The sequence below is a fragment of the Pinus tabuliformis genome, chromosome 2_1 (assembly GCF_031772625.1).
Source record: "Pinus tabuliformis cultivar Carrire ecotype Pingquan chromosome 2_1, CPIR1, whole genome shotgun sequence".
NCBI classification, from domain to species: domain Eukaryota; kingdom Viridiplantae; phylum Streptophyta; class Pinopsida; order Pinales; family Pinaceae; genus Pinus; species Pinus tabuliformis.
In genome coordinates, this window is record NC_142299.1 from 618,954,073 (window position 1) to 618,965,617 (window position 11,545).

General features: G+C 38.7%; 1 pseudogene; it reads right to left on the reverse strand.

Annotated features, from left to right (window-relative positions):
- Nucleotides 1-1,849: 1,849 nt before the first annotated feature.
- Nucleotides 1,850-3,872, reverse strand: LOC149202038 (dolichyl-diphosphooligosaccharide--protein glycosyltransferase subunit DAD1 pseudogene; annotated as a pseudogene).
- Between the last annotated feature and the right edge of the window lie 7,673 nt (nt 3,873-11,545).

An 11,545-nucleotide genomic window follows, 5' to 3' on the forward strand; every position in this document is an offset into this window, starting at 1 on the left:
AACTCAACTCTTGATGAAGTGACACTTACGGGTGGGAGTTACTAAACACTACATACAGGTGGAGTTAGAAAAGAACTCTTGAGTGGGGGACATAATTTTGAGGATGGATGATAATGACCATCAATGTCAGCATGTATTAGTAACTCGTTATGCTATAAAAAAAAAAAAAAAAAAGGGGTCCATAGACAGTCTATGCTAATCCTAGGCATGCATTTAATGTTGCATCTAGTTACAGTCCATGTATGGGCATCATATTACTGGTTAACAAAAATTACAACAAAAATAAGTGTGCTGTGCCTCGAAACTGACTCTCAAAAATTGAAATACTGCAAGATTTCTTAAGGATTAAGATATCCTCTTCATCATTTCCTCCTATTACCATAAACAGTGCAATTTTGGATTTTTAGGTCGCTTGAGAGTTGACAAGGAGGTATTGAATTCAGGCATATGAAAAGGCTCCTCCACCTTCCTATGATCCTCAGTCTGAAGCATACATTGCTGTCCCAACCAGTGTTGCGAATAAGGTTGCTGGTTTGTCTGATATTTTCACAATTATTCAGGTCTATGTTTATTCTTATTGATATCTTCTGATAATTGCAAATATTTTCCTTGATATTTTTGAGAAGTTTCTTTCTGGTTCATCGGTAATATATTTCCCGAAATGATATTTTCAACAATCCAACACACCCTGCTTAAAGAGCTCACTGACAACTCTATTGAACTAACTTCTTACACGTGGAAAAGAAATATCTTCAAACTCTGGTGCCACTGCCAATATCTGATCAAGGAGGGGCTTCAGAGATGTTTTGTAGATTGAAGAATCCATGGACCCATTCTATCATGAGATTGGAGTCCCCAAACACCTGCAATCTGGATAAGACCTTTTTCCACAGCTACCTTCAGCAGATTTAGAAGTGCATGAAGCTCTGCCCAATTATTTGTTTCACTGCTTGATGTTTAAAGGTGAAGTAGTATCTTTCATTGAGATACAGAATTCCTGCTCCACGAGGGCTGGGTTCCCTTGGCTGGGTCCATTGAATAATTCCCAGCTTTGGATTTGTCAATTACAGGAGGTTTGATTTCTTTTGTGCCTTCTGCATCAGATCATGTACATCCTCACAAATATACTTGATTTTTTAAACATTTCCAGGGGGGTGCAACATTTATCCTGAAATGAATGTCATATCTTGTGATCTAGATTGACCAAGAGACAATGCAGGGAAGAGCTTTATGATTCACCAATATTGAGTTTTCCCTCCATCTTTTGGAGCTTCCACCAAGGAAAGGCCTTCCCATTTACCTATCCCCCTTGTTAGAGAAAAAACTTTCTTCAATGGCTCCTTTGTAAATGGGCAGTCCATCAATAAATGATTGATGTTCAGTTCATCTTTTCTACATAACATAAGAGGACCTGGTCCTTGCCAGGATCTCTTTTGAAGTACCTCCCAAGTAGATATTGCTATTTAGAGCCAGCCACATCAGTGATCTAAATGTTATTGGAGCCTTGATTTTACATAAGAGGCCTTTATGTCATTTGCTCATATGTAGAAAAAAAAATGTTTCCTAAAATGCATATATTATAGCAAATGGCACACTTGATGTCATATGATTCAGAATATGTGAATAACCACCAAACTTTTAGAACATAAGCATTCTTATTAACATAAATAGGGGACAAATATTTTGTTCTTCTCATCTTTCATCCATTTTCATTCTTCTCATCTTTCATCCATTTTCACGGAGTTGAAGTTGAATATTCACTATCCATGTATGAAATGCTTGAAATTGCTACAGAATTTTGATTTCGGTTGCTTGAAGAGCTAAATTTGACATTGGGAAAATCTAAATTATTGCATTGATATAACTGTCTTGATGTCATCATGTTAAATTGTATCGCTACAAGAGGAAATCGTGGAGCCTCACTAAGGTCAGAGGAACCACATAAATTAACAGTATCCATATTTCTTCTGGTTATCACATAAGCCCCAATTTCTGCCAGCAGAAATATTGGGCACCCATTCACATTAGCTGAAACTAGCAAAGGTGATTGTTGGTTTACAAGACTTGAATCAAAGGATATCAGTGGGTAGCAATTCTGTAGAGAGTCAGGATTGGGTGCCAAATCTTTTCTAGCATCAGCATTTGGTGGCTCATGTCACTTGATACCTCTGCATGCACAGAAACACTAAACCACTTGATCAGAGGCGTGGAAAGAACCTGCAGTTACAAAGAAGCAGTAAAACGGAAACTGTTAGAAAAAAAAATTTAACAACAGACATGTAAACATGTATCAAGAACAAAATGACAATTCCACACTAAATTGATCTAGGTTATAAATCTTATAATATCACTGTATCGAGGTAGGATTACAGCTAGGTTATCAACCTGCATAAACGCCAGTGTATCATGTTGCAGCTTGAGAAAATTGGGAAAAGAAAATGAGTGACACGCAGACCCTACATAAATAATTTTCATATATGCATAATTATTAGATCATATTGACAAAGAAACTTCATAAAACAATATAGAACAGTAGCTATAATAACAGAAAAATAGGAATCAGGCCCCTATAATGTTGTTGCTTTGTGACGGGTACCCTCTCATTCCAATTCTGCATGTCCTTATCCACTAATCTAGGAAGTTCATTATCACCAAGTGAAGTGAAAAATTGCACAAAACAAAATCTGCAAATGCTCTTTCTGGAGGAAGATCCTTGAATCCCTTGTTTTCTTCGTTGACTTGCATCTGCAAACAAACTGCAAGCACAGCTGACCCCGTGCAGGATAGAACTCCTGAAAGAAAAGCATTGAAGGGAAATGATCCAACTATTGCCATGTAGACAACCTGCACAACTGCCGTGAGAACTGCATAGACCACATACAGATCGATGATCTTCAACTTGGTAGGAGTTGCAGAGTATGCAGATCGAAGGGATGCAACGAGAACTTGTGCATCCTTAGCTGTTGAGGTTCCCATTTAACATATAATGCAAGTTTTCAATTCTAATGCATTTCAAAGTACATATGATGGTACATACTACAGAACAATATGGATTTTGGACATAATAAGTCGATTTGAATTAGAATTGTCAAGTCAACCTAACTCATGTTTGACTTGGGAGTTTGAGTCCTCATTGCAACTCAAATTGATAAGTTTGACTTAGGATCGTAACATTATATTAACATGGACAGAAATTATGGTATGACGTCTGAATTTCAAGCAATAACGTTTTATTTCCTCCTCAACCTGAACTTAGTTGTTGTTTCCTTGAATGGGGCTGCTGCTTTTAAGTTTCCTTAAACTTCTGTTTATATTCTTCCATTGTATCTATAAAGATGGCATATTACCAAGATTTCTGTTTAGCTTGTGGTGCGTTACTTTGAGATATTATTTATCATATTGATTTCTCTATTTTATTATGATATTGGTATCACGTAACTCGCACAATTGTTGAGTCTAAGCGTTTACAGTCACGTTCTTGAAACTGGAAAAGTGTGACAGAGCACACTGCTTTATTGGCTTCGTTTACTGTGTTGTCACTGGCATGGCGGTAGTAAGATGCCTTCAAACAAAACTTGGCATACACTTGTCTTATTGGCGTGATATTGCCGGATGAGCGTAGATTCCGTTTAATATGCACAAAAAAACCTTATGAGGTTGCGACATTGTTTGTGAATTCACCACTTCGAGGACTACAGAGTGAAGATCAATGATATTCATGTATAATCGGTTTTTAAGTTTGGGATGAAATTTTGGTTTTATATGGTTTAGAATGCTACTTTGAATGTAGGAAATGATTTAATATTAGGAAAATAAATTAAAATATGACAATGAATAAAATATCTTTTTACTAAATTTTAAATAAAATTGATCCGAAACTACATGTAGAAAAATTCAAACATATAACATTTAAGCTAAAGTTATATATTATATTATATAAATGAATAATGGAAAGTGTATATATATATATCTTATTTACCAAGCCACAAATTAGTTGTACTAGTCATTTATGATGACTGACTTAATCTAGTGAACAAAAAAAAATAATGGTAAGTTATACATAATATGTTTCAAAATGGATCATTGGCTAATTTGTGTGGAGTTAGATTTGAAGATTTTACCTTTCGATTCAAGAGTTTTTGGCTTCAAGATTCATAATTCATGTCGAAAGTTAAAATTTGATGGGAGGAAATAAATGTCCAAAGTACGAATCAGATGCATATTTTCCAGCTTAAATTGAAGAAACTCAAACTAAAAGTTAAGGAGTGGAATCATAAAGAGTTGGGCCACATATTGACATATGAGTAAGTTTTGCAAGCTTGTATGCAACAAGTGCAATAATAGATCATAGTGAAAGGACATTTGGAGGCCCTAATCATGGAAGAGGGGAAACTGATTGGTAAAATTGAGTAGACTAGGAAGCAAGAGGAAATTCTATAGAGGAAAATGTCATGGGTGTAATGGCTGAAAGGGGAGTGTAACACATATTCTTTCAACAAGGCAATGATGAAAGGGGAGTGTAACACATATTCTTTCAACAAGGCAATGATTAAGCATCGACATCACATTAGGATTTTCTCCCTCTCCATTCAGGATAGACAACAACATGGAGAATGGAGTAGTCTCTTATTTCCATGACATGCTTATAGAGAAATTATCCAATAGACGAGATGACATCCACCACATTACTACACACATTCATCATCTTGTTCACTAATATCAAAATAATTCCTTGATGAGGGAAATCTTGTTTGCTAAGGTCGAAGATGTTGTTATGTCAATGCCTCAAAACAAAGCTCTAGGTCTATATGCTTTTGCATTAGACTTCTTCCAAGCCTGTTGGTTGTTCATTGGAGTTGAAGTGCACACCTTAGTTGAAGAATCTATATGTTCTCAATAGATATTGTCCTGTCTCAATGCTACTTTTATCACATTAACACCTAAATATGGTAAAGGAAGTGATCTTTAGCTTTATTCCATTCATTTAGAGGACATTTCTCTCAATTTACACAAAAAAATAAAGTATGAAAATCATGTTGGAAATAGTTTCTGAGGTTTTGAGTCGTTTATTTCCAAGATTAACTAAATGGGTTTGGAAGATGAAAAACCATCAAATTGGAAGAGTGGGACTTTTATACTCACTAAGGTTTTAAAGAAATTATATGCATAAAACTTATACTAACACCTTCTAGTGAAATTGATAGTGCACTAATCTGTTGCTTGCCATTATTTTGGTTTGGTACCACCTTATAGGATATCTGGGTTCAAATGCTATTTCCCATGATAGATCGTTGAATCTATTTCAACTCTAATTGTTATTGAAGGGTTCCACAAGGATGTCACATGAGCATTTATGATGCCCCTTTTAACGTAGATAGCCACCTATGTTAAGATTCTATTTTGCAGTTCCATGTTGTTGTTTATGAACATTATACACATTTGGTTGGACACGTGAAAATCAATTGATGGATTTGGTATTGATGATGGAAATGTTGGATGTATGACCAGATGTGTGACTTACTTGGTTACAATTTATCTAATGCATGACTTGTCAGAGTTATTGTTGCATTGTATAGGCTTATATAGATATGATTTATCTAATCAATGACTTAGTGAAATTATGATCTATCTGATGTAAGATTTATTCCAGTATGAACAACAAAAATTGACACGTGGACACTGGGCTTAATAAACATGATGTTTAAGATCATGTATCTATATCCATTTTGTGGTTGTATATATGCATGGATGAGAACTAAACTACAGGTTAGAAAGAACCATATGATAACCAAGATCTACTATTCCATTGAGGAAGGTCGAGACGACCAATGAGGAAAGGTACGATGTACATTGTTCTATTACATTTGGTATCCACTTGATGTGCACTCTTATGACATGAGTAAAATGCAAATGACAGGTGGCAAGATGACCTGACTGGATTATTCGATGACAAGTCCAACCAGCTCTGTAGTGTGCTCCGTGCTCTGAAGGAGGGGTGGAGGTGTTTCCCACCGTGTATCCTCCGAAACCTGGAATCGTGGGGAGGACAGCTGAACGCTCCCCCTAGACGTGTGATGACGATTGCCAGATGCCTGCTGGGGAAAGTTCGGTTGAGGTATTCGACGCTTCCACCATGTCGGTTTTATCAGTGGTTAGTATGGCCGTTGCCACTGATAGAGCAGCAGAGGATGGATAGGGTGGGAACAGAAGTAGGCCAGGGTGGATAGGAAGCTATAGATCAGTTGGAGACTCTTGATGGGAAGTAATGCCATTATCTGACTCATCGAATTTTAATGCTATAACTCTTTCTGGTTGCTATGCTTTCAAACTCCTTGTATCTTTTCATTCTAACTTCGGGACGAAGTTTTCTGAAGGAGGGGTGTATGTAATGCCCCACTTAAATCTTATCCTACAAATTGTGTTAATATTTACATTATCTGAAAATATTGAGGAATATTGGTCTAAAATAAATTTATGATTTCCATTATTCAAATTCCCCACTTACCTTCTCAATTTGAATATTGTGTAGGATATGGTCTCCTTCCATTAATTCAAAATATATTTATTCATTCACACACCCCAATGTACCTTCACATTTAATAAGGAGAAGACAAAGTCCTCTCCATCTTATCATCAATATATATTTATTCATTTCACATTCCCCAATGTACCCTCACATTTACTAAGGAGGAGACATGGTCCTCCCCATGTAATTACACTTCACATTCCCAAATGTACTTCCCCATTAAATTCTCAATTTTAAATTCATATCACAATTCCAAATGTACTCTAGCTTGGAAGAGAAATCAACCACTTCACATTCCCAAATGTACTTCCCCATTAAATTCTCAATTTTAAATTCATATCACAATTCCAAATGTACTCTAGCTTGGAAGAGAAGTCAACCACTTCACATTCCCAAATGCAATGCATATCATAATCTTGGACATGTTGCAGCCAGATGTAGAAGTAGAATGGTTCAAGAAAGATCATCGCATCCCAGGTATTTCAGAGGATATTGCTTTGCCTGCAATGCATATGGACACAAAGCAATTGATTGTGATAGGAGGAACATGAAAAATGTAAGGTGTTATACATGCAACAACTATGGGCATAAAGCAAGGGAATGCAGGAGCAGATTTCAAAATTCAAAACAAAAGGACCATACATCATCACAGTTGCAGGAAGTGAAGAAGACAGAGACAGAAAAGTGTGGCATAATTCAGACAGCGGACATAACAGACACAGGGGAATCTGAAAGTGATGAAATTCAGTATTCCATCCTGCATACGCTAATATAATAAAGACAAGTCGCGTATATACGCGAGTTACAGGCTGCAAAGTCGCGTATATGAAGAAAGGGCAGCAGAATAGACCCAGTCATGGTTGGCTCAGGCTCAGGGGGAGCAGAACAGACTTAGGAGATGGTACAGGTTCAGGGGGAGCATACAATGGATTGTTGGCATTATGGAGGATGGTCAGAAGGAGATCTTGGAAATAGCTGCAATATGTCTCTATCTCTTTCATGGTGGATCTGGTTCTGGGGGAGCATGATCTTAGGGGGAGCATACCCCTTTGCCCTTGATGTCAAAGGGGGAGAATGATGCTGAAGTTTGTGAGGTTGCCATCAAGTCCAAAGGGGGAGATTGTTGGCATTATGTTTCTGGTATGGCTATATGTTACAGATGTTGTACTTGATGGCAACTCCCGTGGCAAGGCTCTCATTTTATTGAAAATTAAGAAGGACGCAGGATATCAGTTCAGAAGGTGCGTACCCGCAGGTACACCATGCAGGGACCGCGTCCCCGGACGCAGGCCAGCTGTTCAGGAGGTGCGTCCACCCAGTGCACACATTTCTAGGCAGAGAAAAGCTCACGTGGGGGTTTCTTGTGTTTTACTCTTGGTATCTAGCCGACGGTATTGTGTTATTATGGTGTCGGCTCATGGTATTGTTCCATGATTTGAGGAGGAGCTTGCCTATATAAAGCAAAGGAGATCATTTGGCTTAGGCATGTCTTTGGTTGAATATCTTATAGGGTGAGATCTGGTCTAGATCTAAAAGGCGAATCTACTGAAGGACTGAGATCTCTTTGGCGCAAAATCAGATCTGTAGATCTGACTGTTTGGGTTACACTTAAAGTCTTGAAATCATTCATACCCGAAGGGACGCAGGTACAGTGAAAGGAAAGTGCGCCGGGACGCAGTGCAGTAGAAAGAGACCTGCGTGGGGACGCAGGGCAGACGAAGTTCAGGTGCGTTCGGGGCGCAGTTTAGTAACTGGAGATCTGCGTGGGGACGCAGGGCGACCAAGGTTCAGGTGCGTCCCTGAAGCAACAGGACGCGGCGCGATAGTGTCTTTGGGTGCGTCCCTGCAGCAACAGGACGCGGCGCGATAGTGATTTTGGGTGCGTCCCTGAAGCAACAGGACGCAGAGCAGTTGAAGGAACAGTGCGTGGGTACGCAGAGCAGCAGAAGGATCTCTGCGTGTGGATGCAGGAGAGCAGAAGGTGAACTGCGTCTTGACGCAGGCCACAGAAGGGAAAACTGCGTCCCTGTCTTAAGATGTTCTGTTGATTGTATTTCTCTGTTGATAAGGTGTTCTGGGTTAGTTCTGTTATTGCTGATCTGATAACTGTAGTGGACTGTAACTGATATGTACTTGATGATCATTTGATGCTTTATGAAAAGAAGTAGGGGGTTGTAGCTCCCTTCCAGGAGAGACTGGAAAACGAGAGAGAGTTGTAGCTCTCTGCAGGTTGTAGCCTGCGTACTGGTAAAGGACTGCACCAGTACAAAACCATTGTAAAAGGAGTTTCTAATTTGAAATAAGATAGAGACATATTGCAGCAGGTGGTTTTCACCCACATTGGGTTTCCACCTTACATCTTGTGTTCTTTGGTGTGACTATCTGTTTTCGTTGTTCATGTTCATTATTTTATGGTACTGACATGCAAAAATAATTCAAAGAACAAATAAGGAAGATTGGCAAAAATAATTAGATAATACTGATTCACCCCCCCCTCTCAGTATTATTTCCAACATTTTTTCCTCCATGATCTGTGGATAGTTTGATTCCTCATTCGGTTCCTCTTCTAGACTGGCATTAGATTGTGGGACCTCCATCTCCATAACTTGAGTATTCCACATTGGTTCCTTTTGCTTATCGGAGGTGGAAGCTCCCTTAACTCGAGGATCTGCATGAGGCGCTGTGGGATCCGCCTGCTTCGAATGATTGTCTTTCATCAACTCTGGCTCTGGTGGGGCGGGAGAATCCGAGCTCGGATCCGTTTGGTGAGCTAAAACTTCAAAACTGTTGCTTGTTGAGGGCCCGGAGGGACTGGTTTGCGGCATTTTGGGCTTTGAGGCTTGTTTCTTGTAGGATTTCCGGCGATTTGCTACTTTGGTAAAGCCAGCTGCTTCAGATGCATCTGGTCTAGAGGCAGGAGAGGGTTTTTGCGTTAAAGGATAGTCTCTGAATAAATGTCCCAGGGCATGACATCTCCGACATCTAAAAGGCACATGTTCATAGTCAATCGGCTGAACCCATTCAATGTCATCATGAAAAACACTTACCGCATCTGGGAGAGCCTGGTTGAGGTTCATATAGACGCATATACGAGCAAAGGAGGTGTATCTGCAAGTTTTTGTTTCCTCTAGAATGCATAGTATATTAAGTGTAGTGGATCTTTGTATATGCTCTGTGTCTAGGACGATTGTTCAATAGAAGCAAATAGGACGAGGTTATCAAAATTAGTATACTAATTTATTATACTTTTATATCATAACATCAAAGATAATTCAAAACAATTATTTTATTTTTATATAATAACATGAAAATTGGTTGGAGCCATGACTTATGTCTCTTCGTTTTGAGAAGCATAGTACGAGTCGATCACTACTTTCTACCAGATAGATGGTATAAATCACTAAGAATATCTAAGAGACTGTCTCAAAGGTGCAGTGACAATATTAAGGATTTGGAAATTATTGTCAATATTTTATGGAGTAATTGGTCCTACGTGTAGGCATGACCTTTACCGAGACGGAACGAGAGTTCCCACAACACCTGCCCAACATAATATAATCATATATATGGCACATACAGGAACACGAATAGGCACAAGTGTCTTATGAATCGTAGGTGTCAAGCAACACAATTACAATGGTTATTGTAGCAAGTTTGCTCCCATCTTCCGAATTCTCGGTATGAAGGTCCCCCAACTGGGTTTGCAGGTAAATGTTTTCTTTCATTTTCATTTTTGTCACCAGTTTAACTTGATCAGGGTTTTGGCCTCTGTATGAAATGATGTTTTGTGTTTGCAAAGCTTTTTTGGCTCGAAATGACGAGGCCCAGATGGCCAAATCTCTGTTTTCCCTAAGCTGAATGACTAGAGCCCATTTTCAAGGCATCTATAACTGTAAATTTCAATACCTGGGTCGATCCTTGTGCGACCCTCGTCCAAGAAAAGAGAGCACAACAACATTGGTAGGTCTCAGGTTCGATACCCAATAGAGGAAGAATTTCAAAATAAAACGCAAGCCTCGGTTTGGGCTCACAGAGGCTCTCAGGGAATGGGTTCCCACACAATGTTGTCCTCTAATGGCAGACGAATGTCTCAGTTCCAACCACTTGTTGGTCAAAATTATTTATACATTTTAATGCTGGAGGAGGTCCAAAACCAACTCGGAGACACCAGCAAGCCACTTAACAGTGTGAGCATGGACGAACTCCTGAAGAACATTTGGACAACATAGGAAAACCATCATTTTCTCGGCTACCTAGCCATTTTGGCTAACCTATTTCAAGCTTTCCACAGGCATCACCAAAACTCAACACATCGAACTTGCAAAATTTCATCTCGAGGGTATAACTCGAATGCATTTGGGAATTCAAATGCACACTTTTTGACTTGCAACAACTTGGAATATTGTTAAGCCTCCCAAATATGAAATGAAATTAATGGTTTATATAGCGCTCAACGTAACTGTTGTTTTTTGGGCATCATTTTGGGCCAATTTCGACTGTGTAATGGTATTCTATATAATCTGTGCTCTCATCTAAAATTCAGATAATTTTGAGTTTATATGTCCAATTATGACAAGGTTAGATTATGCTATTCTTTTAGTGTGTTTGATTGTTATTGGTGCTTCAATTGATGCCGACGGGACTGTTTAAGGTACTTCCTTCTCTCCTCCATATATCTTTGCTTCTGTTAGTTCAGATGCTAGGAAATAATATGGAATGGGCCATGCCCTTTTTCTCTGCACTTGCCTTTGCAGAATCAACTTTCATTCAATATATTGACACGGGATTTATATATCCAAGCTATCGGGACTGGCTCTGTCACTCGAACTAGGACTGGTGACTAAGCAATTGGATTGATGGATTTTGGGTCAACAAGCGGTTCAACAAATGAAACTATTAGGTAAACTTCATTGGCATTTCAACGGGTGCTACTTCGGTTGCTTTAGGTCATTGATTTTGAAGTAATTCAAGTATTTTTTTCAAGGAATTGAATTTATAGAAATATATTTATCTTTTCAT